This window comes from Globicephala melas, chromosome 17 (assembly GCF_963455315.2).
Source record: "Globicephala melas chromosome 17, mGloMel1.2, whole genome shotgun sequence".
NCBI classification, from domain to species: domain Eukaryota; kingdom Metazoa; phylum Chordata; class Mammalia; order Artiodactyla; family Delphinidae; genus Globicephala; species Globicephala melas.
Window position 1 is genome coordinate 73,408,987 of NC_083330.1, and position 15,301 is coordinate 73,424,287.

The 15,301-nt window shown below is 48.0% G+C and overlaps 1 long non-coding RNA gene across 1 annotated transcript in view; it reads left to right on the top strand.

Annotated features, from left to right (window-relative positions):
* Positions 1 to 7,854, top strand: part of LOC115863263 (uncharacterized) — a 444,238-nt gene extending 436,384 nt beyond the window's left edge. The window contains exons 11-12 of the long non-coding RNA XR_009559441.1: positions 6,673 to 7,189; positions 7,777 to 7,854. This is a non-coding gene — a long non-coding RNA (uncharacterized lncRNA). The remainder of the gene's footprint in view (positions 1 to 6,672; positions 7,190 to 7,776) is intronic.
* Positions 7,855 to 15,301: the final 7,447 nt, after the last annotated feature.

Sequence of the window (15,301 nt, forward strand, 5' to 3'; positions counted from 1 at the left end):
TGCAGAGCATTTTGATGCAAATGTATGAAGAGGTGTTTTGTCTCCTAGTCAAGCCTTCCTTGGCTGAGATGATAAACACCTGAGGCAGCCTGGTCCTGTCCTAGGGCTGTTTATCAGTTATGGCATCCAGTGGAGAGACAGCCTGCTGGGTCCTACCAGGCCACTTGCTGGAACTCGGGAAATACCTTGGGGGGAAACAAATTCTTCCTGGAAGGAACTCATCCCATTTGTTCCCTTCTGGACGCTAGGGAAGGGTGCCAGGCTGAAGTCCCTTGTCTGCCCCAAACTAGCTGTGTGCTCTGGGAGTGTTCTGCTCACACGAGGACTTCCTTTCTTCCTCTGATGCACTGGGTGAATCAGAATAGAGCAGAGCTTTGCACATTTCCTGCAGCAACAGCAGAACCTTATGCAGAAATCCAACACAAAGAGCATAAAAGTAACAGTGTTTAGGTTGAAATAGGAACAAGGGCTGAGAGACACTCCACGGCCACCCCTCCCGGCAGCTCTGCAGCATCCTGCGCTCTGCAGGAGAAGGTTTGAAAACTTCAGGCACAGACCATCTTTCAGGTCCCTCTGAGCTCCGATATTCCGTGACTCTCCGGTTTCTATAATGTGAGACTCCCCCCATAGTGGGACCCCAAGCTGCCTACTTTCATGGTTCTTGCTTCCCAAAGGTCAGTTTTTCTCAAATCTAAAGATAGGATTCTTTTCTTTGAAGGGACTGGAAAGATGGTCTTTAACAACTCAAGACCAGCTCCTGTTCCTGAGTTCCTACCTCTCTCCCTCTTCCACTCTGGAGAGACAATGAAGATTATAATATGAACAATCTCGTGTGGTTTTATAGTACTTGTAGTTTACACAAGTCATTGTAAAACCTTTATTTGGTTTAAGAATATGGAAAAGGATGAGAGAAGATCAGGCCACCCCCCTTCCCCTAGAAGAGGGTCCACAGATACAGCTCACAGAATGCCCCAGGGGCTCTGTGAGGGGTGGGGATGCTGGCCAGGTCCCATCATTAACCTTCCTCTTTGAAGCCCTCTTGACTGCATCTCTACTTCCTTCTTGCTACCGAAGGTCTGACTTTCCTCTTTCTGGATATTGCTTTCGGTTGCAGTCTCCTTGACTCTCACTTCCAGCTCTGCTCTGGACACTGGCTCTGGTCTCGATGGCGTTAGTCCTCACTCCTACAGAAAGCAGCCCGAATCTAGTGCCCTGGTCCTCTAGAGAGTAGGAGACCCCTCCCCAAAGTCATTCTGGGCACCATGTATGTTGGATTCTGCTACCTCTTTACAGGCACAGCCTAAGTGCCCTCCCCTACCCGCCCTGCATCTATCCTACTTGGAGCCCTCCCAGCTACGGAGGCTCTGTCCCATCCTTCCTTTCCAGTAAGACATGCAATATCATCTTCACAACTATGACCTTAATTTCTGTGCGGCTTTTCTCATTCTCCACCCCTGAAATAAGCCTTTGAAAGTGTCAGATAACCCCCTCCAATTTCAGCTGTGACACCTGCAGGTGAAGCTCTCACCTGGTTCTGCCTGTTTCTGTCAAGAAGAAAGTAGGAGAAAAGAAGGAAGGGGAGAGGGTAAAAGGGTGGTTTGCCAGTGCCCTTTAGCCTCGAGATATGGATTTTATTTATTCCTCTTCTCTCGAAAGGAAAATGGAAACTATGAAGAGGACAGATAAAACAATAGGACCGCTAATATGAGTAGTACAGCTGCCCCTTGAACAACACGGGTTTGAACTGTGTGGGTCTACTTATATGAGGATTGTTTTCAGTGGTAAATCCTCTAATACTAGAGGGTCCGCGGTTGGTTGAATCCGCAGATATGGAACTGCTGGATACAGCAGGCCAGCTGTAAATTACATGCAAAATTTAGACTGTACAGAGGGTCAGCCACTAATGCCCCACTGTTCAAGGGTCAGCTGTGTATTCTGTGCCAGGAGTTGTTCTAGTCCCACGTTACCCATTTGATCCTCACAGCGCTGTGAGCAGGCAGCCTCGTTGTCCCCGCCTTCTTTTCCCAAAGTAATGTAGCGGATCTAGTGTCGGACGAATATGAATTCCAGTGCAGCTTTGCCACTTTTTGGCTTTTCAACCTTGGAAAAGTCACTTCATTTCTCTGAGCCCCAATCTACCCTACGTGCAATGGAAATGATAATGCTTCGTGTCTCACAGGATAATTGCAAGGATTAAAGGAGATTTTCATCTTAATGTTTAGCACAGTACAGGACATAATCAATACATATTGGTACTTTTCTTCATTCATAAACTTACTCAATTCTTGAGCATTACAGAAATTAAGAGACCTTAGTGACAAGGGTAAAATCATAAGTTAAATGGATCTCAAGCCATATGGATCCAATTCATTCATTCATTCATTCATTCATTCAACAAATGCTTCTGAGCAACAGCTATGGGTCAGGGACTGTGCTAGGTCACAGGGAATACAGTGATGAACAAGACAGGCAAGTCTCTTCTTTTATGGAGCTTATATTCTAGTGAGAAAAGCTGACAATAAACAAACAAGTCATGTTAAGTATCTTGAAGTAGATACAATAGGGACAATTTTATGTATCTCCATAAGTCAATACACATAAGTGCATGTTTATACGTTCACACATGGGCACACACATGACACACACACACACATGCACACAGATGACACACGCACAGGCACCAGTCACATGCAGACTCACAAACTCTCACACATGCTCCTTCACATGTACGTTTTTTTAATGCTTCCTTTTACACCATCTTTACACTAAGCCAGAGGAATCCACTGCTTTCGGGAGGGTTAGGAGACTGAAAGCAGGAACGCTGAGAAGGACTCCATATGGAGCTTTTGATTTCCAAAATAGTCACCCCAAACATAAAGAGACTGGAGATGTCGGGCAAGGCAAGTTCCCACCTGAGAAGGGGAGGAAGTGGACTACTCTTCATAGCAGGAGGAAGCAAAGAGACCTGGAGGGTTCCCATCCAGGCTGGAGATGCTGCCTTCGTCTCTGAGAAGCACCTTCCCCACACAGAGCCTTGAGTCAGCAGCAAGATGGCGCAATGCAATAGAACCCCATGTGAGTGACAGCGGGTGTGACGATGTCCAGCTAGTGCCCCTCTTCTCCACCTTCTCTCGCATGTTCATGGTGAAGTGGAGCCAGTAGAGCAGCAGGAGCAGGGGGAGGCTCATTGATGGATGGCCCCAAGGTGGTGCTGCCAGCCCCCATCCTTAGGCAGTCCAGAAGTCCCCAAGTACACTGGGGGAGGGGCTGGTCCCTGAGGTCCTGAGTGGACAGTGGACCCACAGAGGTTTGAAGCTGGAGAAAGAGTCCACAGAGAGCTGCATCACCGTAGCTAGAGTGAAATGGCAGGGATTTTAGCAGCTTGTCCCACCTGACATCCAAAAGAACCAGACAGGATTAGGCATACCTCAGAGGACACTAGGACGCACACTGGTGACCCAGTATTAGACCAAACTGGCCACACTACAGTGGAAACATCAGGAGATGAAGCACACAGAGACCACCTTCTCCCAGTTCTGGCAAAAGCATCCCTGAGTACCTAGACAGTATCTGGGAAAATGGATGGAGAGAGGAGAACAATGGAAAGGGGAAGGGGATCGTTCTGAGAGAGAGTTTGGACTTAGAATGGATGGAGCATTTTCCCAAAAGAGGCTGAACTTACCTGAAATAAGCTGTTTTAGAATGGAGGAGGGTGAGTTTATATTCTCCCCATCACCTACGACCGTTACTGGTTCCAACAGCCGAATAAGGAGGACTCTAGGGAAGACTGAGATCTCCTACAGAGAAAAAATTAAGCTATTGTTTTGCATTTCTGAGTTGTAGTGTGTAAATTTCAACTCCCGTACGTAAACAACAGCAAGAGCGAGACGCTGAGCAAGAGGATTGTGGGAAAGGGAGATTGACATTCTTAGCTAGTGTGGTCAGGGCAGGTCTTACTGAGATGGTGACATTTAAGCGATGACCTAAAGAAGGAGCCAGACACACAAAGAACCTAGAAAAAAAAAGGATTCCTGTCAAAGAGAACAACATATAGAATGGCCCTAGGGTGGCAAAGAGCTTGGCATGAGCCAAGGAGATGGAAGGAGGAGGGTGACCTGACGTGGGATTGGAAATGTAACAAGGAGCGGATCATTAAGTTCTCATTGACTACAGTGGAAAATATTGACGGGCTTTCAGTAGGGCAACGACAGGATCCAATTTGTATATTTTTATTTATATATATATATTTTTGCGGTATGCAGGCCTCTCACTGCCATGGCCTCTCCCGTTGCGGAGCACAGGCTCCGGACGCGTAGGCTCAGCGTCCAGCCGCTCCGCAGCATGTGAGATCCTCCCGGACTGGGGCACGAACCCGTGTCCCCCGCACTGGCAGGAAGACTCTCAACCACTGCGCCACCAGGGAAGCCCCAATTTGTATATTTTTAAAAGATCCCTCTGGTGATGCATGGATAGTATAACAGAGGAACTTTGAGCAGAGGGTCTGTTGGGAAGCACTGGACATACCCCATGCAAGAGATGATGGTGGCTTTGACTAGGGCAGCAGGAGACAGGGAGAGACATGGATGGATTCACAAATATTGTGGAGGGAAACTCAGCCAGATTTGCCCATTGCTGGTGAATTGGGTGTGAGGTAAGGGAGAAGGAGAGATGCAGAATGATGGCCAAGTTTTTGGCTTAAACTGCTGGGTAGAAGCGGCTGTCGTTTATTGAGATGGTGAACACTGGCTGTGGAGATATTAAAAATCTTGCAGCAAATTGTTACCTCCGTGCCATCAAGAGGTAGGCCCTGGCTCCTCTTCCCTCGAATCTGGTGACTGCATTGACCAATAGAGTACGGCAGAAGTGACTATGATGTCCAAGATCGGGTCATAAAAGACCAGGAAGTGTCCCTCTTCTTAACTGGAGCATATGCACACTCTCGGGTCCCTAGGTTGTCACTGTCCCACTTATTTTGGCTGTAAAACAAGTTACACAAAATTTTCATGGTGTCAAGCAACCACATACTATGCTCACGGATTCTGAAGGTCAGAAATTCATACAGGACACAGTGAAGAATGCTTGTCTCCACTCAGCCATGCTGGCGGCTTGAAGGCTGGGGGCTGGAGTGATCTGAAGGATCTCTCACTCATAGTGCTGGTGCCTGAGGTGGGAAAACTTGAACAGCTGGGGACAAGAGCAGCCTGGGCCCTTTGGGCATCTCTAACTCTGTGTAGTCTCTCCACCTGTTCCCTCCAGCATGGCAGCTTCCAGGTTGCCTAGCCTGTATGTATCTGCCCAGTACTGCAAGGCCCTTCCTAAGACAGTGAGCAAGGTGGAAACTTTATCACCTTTTCTAACCTACCCCTGAATGTCACACAGCATCACTTCTGTTCACTAGAAGCAAGGCACTAAGACCAGCCTATGTTCAAGGAGAGGTAATTAGACTCCGTGTTTTGCATGTAGGAAGTACACAGTTTCAGCCATGTAAGAAGTTTGACTACCTAAGACCACCCGGCTGGCTCCATAGGCCATATATGGAGACTTCAGTTGAAAGTCCAGTTAAATCCAGCCTTCCCACTATGCCCATCGAGCACTGGACGTGTGAGTGGACCCTCCAGAACCGCCCATCTGCCAACTGAAAATCCCCCAGTGACCTCTGTCAAAGCCACAGTGGAAGAGAAGAATCCCTCAGCTGAGTCCTGCCCAAATTCCCGAGCCGCACGTTGATAAGATAGAACAAAATGATACTTGTTTTAAGGCACCAGGTTTCGGGGTGGTTTGTTACGCAGCAGTACATAACCGTAGCACTGTGGGGGGATCCAGTTTTGGACTTGGAGGATGGATGGGGCGAGAGAATCAAGAATTTACTTGTAAACTCTTTTGCTTGGGGTTAGTGTCCTGAACAAGGCGGTCAGAGAAGTGAATCTGGAGCTGCAGGGGAGGCTTCGAGGTGCGAGGGCCTCGTCAGTGTCGGGGCAGCTGTGAGTGGTGGGGAAGCACCGCCTGGCACACTCAGACTGCTCCTGGATACACTTCGTTCATTCATTCCTTCATTCACTCATTCACCGTGCAGACCCAGGCAAGGTATTTAAACTCTCTGAGCCTCACTTTCCTCATTTAGAAAGTGGAGAGTTCTTGAGGACATGTGACCCAGTATTCCCAGTACAAAGGCACTCAGCGGAGCCTCTGTACCTCCGTCTTCCCTGTAAGACTAAAGAAACAGTATAAACTGAGGCCTTAGGTGAGGATGGAAACCCTCACATCCCAGTGTGACCTTAATGATGTAGAAAAGATGGCTATTTACATTATAAGTGTTCTTGAGAAGAACAATGTCCTACAATAAAATGTCAAGTCTAAATAAAATGTAAAATATCGAGGTCTCAGGTGACTTCCTCAGCCCCCTCCTCCTGTCTTACATGAACCTTCAAGAATCCTGGTTTGATTTTTTTTTTTTTTTTTACTCAAAATATCTGAAAAATAAAATCCTTTTTTTCTTTTTTGCTCCTGAACCATATTCACATCCCTCCCTACCCATCAGGACTTTTTTTTTCAGCTGCAACTGATAAATCTGAAAAGCTCTCCCTTCCCACCGGAGACTTTGTTTAGGAATAAGAAGGAACGAGGGTCTTGCTGTGACCTCCTTCTGCCTCTGTCTTCCTTTCTCTCATGCAGGTGACATAGAAAGAGAAGAAGGAAAATTACACATCAGGAAAGGCCCCGAATGTAAGACAGCAAACAGACACAGTGAAATCTAAACCAGGGTCAGTGACCTTCTTTCCAAGTTGGATCCTCAATGGGAGGGTGAGAACGGAGGGGCTGCTTTATGGAAATCTGCTGAGGCCCCCCGGGGAGCAGTGAATGTGCCGTCATCACCCCCTCCCTCCCCGTCAGCACCCCACCTTCGCGCCCTGCCCAGACACAGTTCTCTTACAGAAAAGTAGGATAATAAGGCCATAATGTTGTTTTCCAGAGGTGAGTGAAAACACCTTAAATGTGTTACTGGTATTTGGGGGAAAGGGAGATTAGGCTGGGGGTGGTGCCCGGGAAGGGTGGTGGGTACCCTCATTGAACCTCGGGATGAAACTCTCCGGGCCCTAACACTGCCTGCCCCCTGGCAGAAACATCACAGAGGTCTCAGAAGCGGCTTTGAGGCTTTTCCGGGGCTCGGAGATGATCCTTTGGAGCCCAGGTACGATGATACCTGAGTTTGTCCCGGCCTCACAGTAATGGGGCCACTGGGAGTCTTTCTTCTACAGAAGAGAAAGGTGGGGCTGGCAGGCAGCAGGGGCGAGGCGGGTGCAGCAGGCAGCCGGGCAGCCGCAGGAGGCTCTGGCCGGCGCTGGGCGAGCCAGGTCTGAACCTCAGAGAGGGCTGCTCGCAAATGAGCTCAGCCCTGGCGTGGTGCCTTCACCCGACAGCCGCTGGCTGTTAGGGGCATTTTGAAGTCAGACAAATATATCTCCCAGCGGCCTGGAACGGAGCGGGAAGAGGCACAGAGAGTGGGATGACAAAGCACAGAGTCGAAAGCTGCTCCTGCTGGTTTTGGCAAAAGGGAGGGTGGGGAGAGGTAGGGAAGAGCCCACCCTGAGCTTTACAGGTGCTGTCGGGGAGCACAGCCGTCCTGCACCGCTGTTCACCCGGACAGGGAGCTCAGGGTTGGAAGGGACCTTGGTACCAGCCGGTGCAAGGATGCTGCCGCCGGGGCCAGTGCAAGACGGTGGAATCCAGTGCATCACATCCCTGCTGCAACTCCTTCACACACCCCATCTTTCCCAGGCTCCGAAGGAATTTATCCTCCTCATGCAGCCCTTCAGACAGATGAAGGCAGTGTCTGAAACCTCCCCCTACTCTCCCCCTCCCCCAGACCTTCCATCTTCTTCATGATGACCGCCATGTCATAGTGACTGTCACGTGGCACCATGACTGGTGAGCTCCTGGGGAAGGAATGTGGTTTGCCTTGTGTTTATGAGGGAAGCATCTCATCCTGGACGTCCAGCTTCCCTCTGGCTCTGAACTTTAAGCAAGTTTCTCCCCATCTTTGAACCTTAGTCACCCAGCTGTCAAATGAGGGGATGGACTGGGTGACCCTCAAGTGCCCCTTGCACCTCCCATGCCCAGTGGCCCTCTACCCTGGCCACGCTACCAGAAACCGGACACTGGGCTGATGGGTTCGACCCCCTGTGGCTCCCCCGATGCCTCTGGGGTTGGTGTTGAAGCGAGTTAAAATGATTAGAGGGGCTCAGAGCACACGGGATAGGAGACAGGAAGTTAACACCCCAGGAACCAAAGGCTCTGGAGACAGAGTTGGATCTGTATTGGTTTCCTGTGGTTGCTTGAACAAATGACCACAAACGTATTGGCTTAAAGCAACACAAATTTATTATCTTACGATTCTGGAGGGTTGGAAGTCTGAAATAGGTCTCACTGGCCTAAAATCAAGGTGTTGGCAAGGCTGCGTTCCTTCTAGAAGTTCTGAGGGAGAATCCGCCGTTTGCTTGCCTTTCCAGCTTCTAGAGGCTTCTGCATTCCTTGGCTTGGAACTGCTTCCCTCATCTTCAGATCCAGCAAGTAGCAGCTCCCAGTCCCTTCCTGACCCTGAGGATCACCCTTGAGCCTTGCTTTTCCACTTTAAAGGACCCTTGTGATTGCATTGGGCCCACCCGCCCAATCCAGGATAATGTCCTTATTTTAAGGTGAGCTGATTAGCGATCTTAATGCGTCTTAACAGCCTCTTGCTGTATCACACCTGTATCCACAGATTCTGGGGGACTAGGACATGTGCATCTTTGAGATGCCATTCTTTTACCTTCCATGAGATCCACATCCCAGCTCTTAAAAAAGCCAAGAGGGCTTCCCTGGTGGCGCAGTGGTTGAGAGTCCGCCTGCCAATGCAGGGGACACGGGTTCGTGCCCCGGTCCGGGAAGATCCCACATGCCGCGGAGCGGCTGGGCCCGTGATCCATGGCCGCTGAGCCTGCGCGTCCGGAGCCTGTGCTCCGCAACGGGAGAGGCCACAACAGTGAGAGGCCCGCGTACCGCAAAAAAAAAAAAAAAAAGCCAAGAAACTGCCCAGGCCTGTAGGCTGATCTGTGGCCACTGACCCCATAAATAGGATGTGGTCTCCGGCTGCGCGTTCCCATAGCCCCTCCCTCGTCCACCATGGATCACTATGCACAATTTATTATAACTACTTTTTTTTTAATAGATCTTTATTGGAGTATAATTGCTTCACAATACTGTGTTAGTTTCTGTTGCACAACCAAGCAGATCAGCCATATGCATACACATGTCCCCATATCCCCTCCCTCTTGAGACTCCCTCCCACCCCTCTGGGTCATCGCAAAGCACCAAGCCGATCTCCCTGTGCTATGCTGCCGCTTCCCACCAGCCAACTGGTTTACATTCGGTAGTGTATATATGTTGATGCTACTCTCACTTCACCCCAGCTTCGCCCTCCCACCCCATGTCCTCAAGTCCGTTCTCTATGTCTGCCTCTTTATTCCCGCCCTGCAAGTAGGTTCATCAGTACCATTTTTTTTTTTTTTTAGATTCCATGTATATGCATTAGCCTACGGTATTTGTTTTTCTCTTTCTGACACTCTGTATGACAGACTCTAGGTCCACATATAACTACTGTTTAAAAGCTTCCTCCTTAGATTATAACCTCCATGAGTTGGAAACAGGGTCTGTCTTGTTCAGTCTTTTACCCTAAGCACATAGTGTATTAGTCAGCATTTAATGTGTTAACAAACACCGGCCAAACCTCAGTGAGTTACATTGTTTTATTCAATGCTGCAGATTGAATTCAGGTCTGTCCCATGTGTTTTCACATTCAAAGACCCAGACAAAGGCAAAAAAGCAAATAATTGACAATAATAATACATTCTGCCCCCTTAGGATCTGACAAAAATATTACCTGCCGGATAGATGAATGAATAGATGAGCTGCCATCTGTAAAAAGAGGGGAGAATCGGGAATGATTGGCCCATTCCTGTATATGACCATTTCTTTTAATTTTTTAACAAGTTTGCCAGGAGGTCTTGTAATTTCTGTCTTCAGACGAAACACCATCATGCTGGAATAAGAATTAAATCTGGTTCTCTCTGGCCCTAACGTCCATGCCCTTCATCTGATCTACTTTTCCTTGAAGAATTACTTGGAGGATAAGGCGTGCTAAAATGTTGTCTTAAAGGAACGAAGTTTGGTGAATATGAATATGTATTGCGGAAGCAATAAGGAGCTGATTCCTTAACCCTTTCGAGTCCTGTTTTACGAACATAAGCAATGCTCAGAGAAAGAGCCCACATCTGGGTTTCTCATCCATTCAGATCCTTTCCCACTATGTCTCTCTAGGCCAAGGCTTGACATGTAACTGGTGAAAATTACATTTGCTTTTCACTGTCTAGTAGGATATAAGAGTCAACAATTCAGTAATCCAATTGTCCGGTGCCAATTTCATTTGAAATAGTTGCTAATAAAATCGAAAAGAAAACTTCAGCAAATCTGAAACCAGATTACAGCAGAACTCAGTGGCACGATGGGCTGATATTAAATATTGTTTCAGTGCTTAGGATCAGATTTCATATTGAATCTCAATGAATGCTGGGTCACAGGCTTTGGATTAAAGCCAGGCAGAGTCAGGTGTTCTGTCATTCATGGTACTTGGATCCTGAGCTGGGAGCTGATGCCTGAAGCAACTAACCTGTCTCCACCTCAGGTTCACCATGATTAAAGATTTGCATTCAAGAATAGCAGTACCTGAAATTAAAGTAATTCTACTGAATATTCCACTTACATCCTCATGCCATCACTCATAAATGGCACGTCCTAGGAAGTAAATATTATTTCCCTCGTATGGCAGAGGAAGAATTTGATTCTTGCCCAAATTCACACAGATGGTGAGGGACAGAGCAAGGATTCAAACCTTGAAGGTTTGTCCAAGGGAGTGGATCATCCCCCTGGACCACACTGCCTCTTAATCTGTCCCAAATATTGGTCGCCATATCATATAATTGAGGGTCAAAATCGACCTTGGATAATCCTATTTAGCTTTCTACACTGATTAGTTTAGTTATTACTGCCACAGTCCACTTCATAAATGTTGCACAGGAAGAGCTGAACGTAATTAAAATAACCAACTATTGATGTGCGTCTGCAAAGCTGAGCACAAATTGAATTTTTAAGCAACATATCATGTTTTATATGCAAAAACATTTCTATTAATTTGTTTATTCAACAAACATTTATTAGTGCCTTGTTGCTGACAGGCACATAATAGGCCCTGAGAACAGAGAGATAAGTGTGACCCAGCATCTGTTTCGAGAAGCAGAGGCTCTAGTGAGGGGAGACGAACCAAGGAAACCGGTGTCATGACGAGGCTCCCCCTCTGCCTCTCTTCTCCTCCCCACCCTATAGACCACCCTGTCTCTGGATTCCTGCCCCAGAGCAGTCTGCAGCCCGTCCGTGTTCTCTGCTTTAGCCAGCGAGTCTGTACTATCTCCAGACAGTGGTTTGTTCTCATCCCGGCTGTGAGGGTCCCCTGACTCTTTGCATAAGTACTTGTTCTCAGGTCACGTAACCCAAATGTCAGTCGTGGTCCCCTGCCCCCGGGAGACCCTGGTGCAAAAATGTCAGCCACCTTCAGATACTTACCTGGCCCAGGGAGATCCACATGCACCTGTGCAATTTCTGCTAAGCCCAAGAGGCTAACTTTCCTCAGCCTCTAAGTCTCTTAACTTTTTGTTTGTGCTGTTCTTACCTACCCCGTGCTGACCCCAACGTGAAAGCAAGCTTGTTCCCCACTTCTGCATGACACACACACACATACACGTGCACTCCACTCACAGGAAGCATGTATGAGTTTGGTAAACTTTTCTGAAGGTTTGGCAGCTGCAGGAAGGGCTAGCTGGCGTCATACACTACACAGCTTCCTGCAGACCAGTGTCAACGTACATAGAGAGCTCCTCGTCCCCTTCCCTTTCTATCCTTAGTCTCACGTTCAAGCTCAGTCCAGAAACCTTTCCCATACAGTGGCCGCTTGGCCACCCCTCAGGCCTGGGAGTGTCCGTGGTGCTGTCTGCCCAAAGGAAGACAGACTAGGTAAAAAGTCCTGGAGGCCCGGCAAGCGGATGGGTTAGAGGCTGCCTGGGCTGGGAATTCTGGAGTCCGGTGCACCCAGAACACAGTGTGGAGGGGATAGTTGAGGATGCCAGTGGAATGTCCCCTTGGTCCCCTGGGAAGGACGTGGCTGGAGGAGGCCAGAGCAGGAGCCACAGCACAGGAGCCAGGTTCCCACAGCACAGGAGCCAGGTTGCCTTGGTCTAAGGCAGTACTGTTACTATCATTGTCTCCATTCTTACAGATGAGGAAACTGAGGCACAGAAAGATTCAGTAACTTGCCTAAGGTCACAGAGCTAAGAAGAGGCAGAGGCAGGATTTGAACTCGGGCAGTCTGGTTCCAAAGACTCAAACATTTACTCTACTGACTCTCAAAGACAGGGTCTCCTGCCTCTTGAAGCCCAAGATAATTGTTGTGTGTGTGCATGCGTGTGTGTGTGGTGGGTGTATGTATGTGTGTGCATGCATATGTGTGCATGTTTAAAATGATTGCTGTCCTCCATTCTGTGGGCTACATGCTAGGAAAGCAGAAAGCCAAGGGACAGGGGTTGCCCAGGGGAAAGAATCCCTGACCTAACTGTCCCGGGGAAACAGTGTCTGAAGGAGGAGATCAGGGAAGGTGACCCAGGGGACATGACACAGGGCCTGAGACTTAAGGGGAGGTTAGCAAGAAGGTAGGGAAGGGAGTTTGAGGCAGAGAAAACACCATGTGCAAAGGCTCAGAAGGTTAAGAGCATAATGCTAGAATATCATTATAGAATATATCCTAGAATATCATCATCATTTATATTTATTGAGCTGATTACTCTCCACTCTTCATTACAACCTATAAAGGAGGTATTGCTGTTAATCCCAGTTTTAGGAAAAATAAAACCTGAAACTGAGGTTCAGAGATGCTAACCCAGGTAGTAATAGGATCACCCCGAGGTCAGTCAGCTAGTCAAGGATGCAGCCTGTGTTTTTACCACTCGGCAGGGCTGCCTCCAGCTAGTCAGGAAATGTTTGTTGAGCTGGGTTAGTTGGATTGAGTTGGACTGAGAGGGAGGCAGTGGCCAGGGCACCACACTCTTGGTCAGGGAAGGGCCCCCCAAACGTTCCCCATGAAGTCCCTCTTAAGGGGCTCAGGACCAACCCCCCCACACACACACAGTGGGAAGTGGCTAGTAAATGTCAACTTTAATCTGAACAATTCGAAGTTTGCTTGCTAGACTGAAGTATCTCACTGCTTGTTTTAAGTTAACCACAAAGATTCATTAATATTCAGCACAACTCCCACTGCAGGAGGGCATCTGTGTTTTCCGTATCCTGCCCAGCACACTGCGGAGGACCCCATTTGAGAGCAGCGGGGTGAGTGATGGAGGCCCACGGAGGTACAGGGCGGCTTGATTAGATTTCCCTTCTGAATTAACATTTTCTTCTCTTGTCTTATCTACACTGATCAAATTAGCTGTCAGCTTCCTTCATTTTGAGGGGTGGATGCTACCGGCTTCCACTGGCAGAAATTCTTTTATTCTTCAGCCCCGTATGAGGCACCCCAATGAACTTCGGGATAAACGTTTCAGAATCAGGCTTTCACTGGAGCTCGCGGTGTTCGTTCGGGTCTGTTCCTTATCTCCTTACCAACTGTTGGGAGCAAAGCCCAGGGCAGCCTCCTGCCTCCTGATGAGCCCAGTAACCCCAACCCAGCCCATTTCCTCCTGTGCCCTACCTCACCCCACTGCCTTAACCTAGGAGCTGAGATACACATAGAAACTTCCATTCTGCTCTTCCTCCTGGGTCTTAGGGCCCACCCCGCCTCCTTGGCTCCCTTGCGAGGACAGGCTGCCTGCCTTCTTTGATCGCTTCAGGAACAGCCTCTGGGCTGTTGTGAATGATGATGCTGTGCACATTAGTGTGCAGGTACCTGTCTGAGTCCCTGCTTTCAGTTCTTTGGGGTATAGATCCAGGAGTGGAATTGCTGGATCGTATGGTACTGATCTGTACTTTTCATACCAGACTAAAAGTAGCAAGAATATAAAGTGAATCGTTTTGGATACAATCCTTGCCCAGGGCTGTAGGACCAAGCAGGGTCGTGCCTATTGTCAGCCAGTGAGGGTCCCTCTCCTGTCCAATGGGAAGCCCCTGACCCCTTAGGATGGAACATTCAACAGCTATCACACGTGATGCCTATGTAGTCTTTAGTAAACAGGAAAATGCTTATGTTTCCATAAAGTATAAAAAAGCAATAAAAATTGTCTACGTACAGTGTGATGTCTAAGACCTGAGGAGGGGCAGGAATCTTTGCTAGACCCCTCTTTCAGGGTGTAGCTCTCAGAAATTGGATTGGTCAGATTCCAGGCTGTTGATTGACTGTACCCTGAAGGTCAGGACATGAGTGTGACCCCCTCTTCTCTCTCGCCGTTACTTAATAGGATTCTCTTGCCCTCTCCTCTCTTAACACCCACGGCAGAAGTAGTAAGAGATTCTCTTGCTTTGACTTGCAGGTGATAGTCAAGGTGTGATAAGATTGGAAATCTGGTTTGGGTTGAGGTGGTGGAAGATCTCTTAGGCTCCTACTTGAGGCCACCTGTTCTGGTCCAGCTTCCCAGAGTGCTCCTTTGGGGTTGGAACCCAGGCCAGCTGGCAATAAAATATTACATTAATTTTTGCCTTATACTGTTTCTTGTGTATACAGTTGACCCTTGAACAACACCGAGGTTAAGGATGCAGTCCCCCATGCAGTTGAAAATCCAAGTATAACTTATAATCAACTCTCTGTACCTGTGATTCCTCTGTATCTGCAATTACGTGTCCGTGGATTCAACCAACCTCAGATTGTGTTGTACTGTCTTATTTATTGGCTAAAATTTGCATATAAGTGGACCTGTGCAGTTCAAACCTGTGTTGTTCAAGGATCAGCTATATATCTGCCTTATGGATCTCACTGGGAAGGACGTCTATATTTGGACTAAGAATCAGATGGTCCTGTATTCCTTGGCCATTATATCATCTTGATACCACTAAACAGCACCCCAGTCCAGTCTTTATTCCTTTATTTAACATACGTTTATTGAGCACCTACTGTGTGACAGGCACTTGAAATACATCAGAGAACCAGGAAGTTGAAAATTGCTAACCTCATTCTAGAGAGAGACGAAAGACACTACATGGAGAAAAGAAAAGTAAACTATATAAGATGTCATAA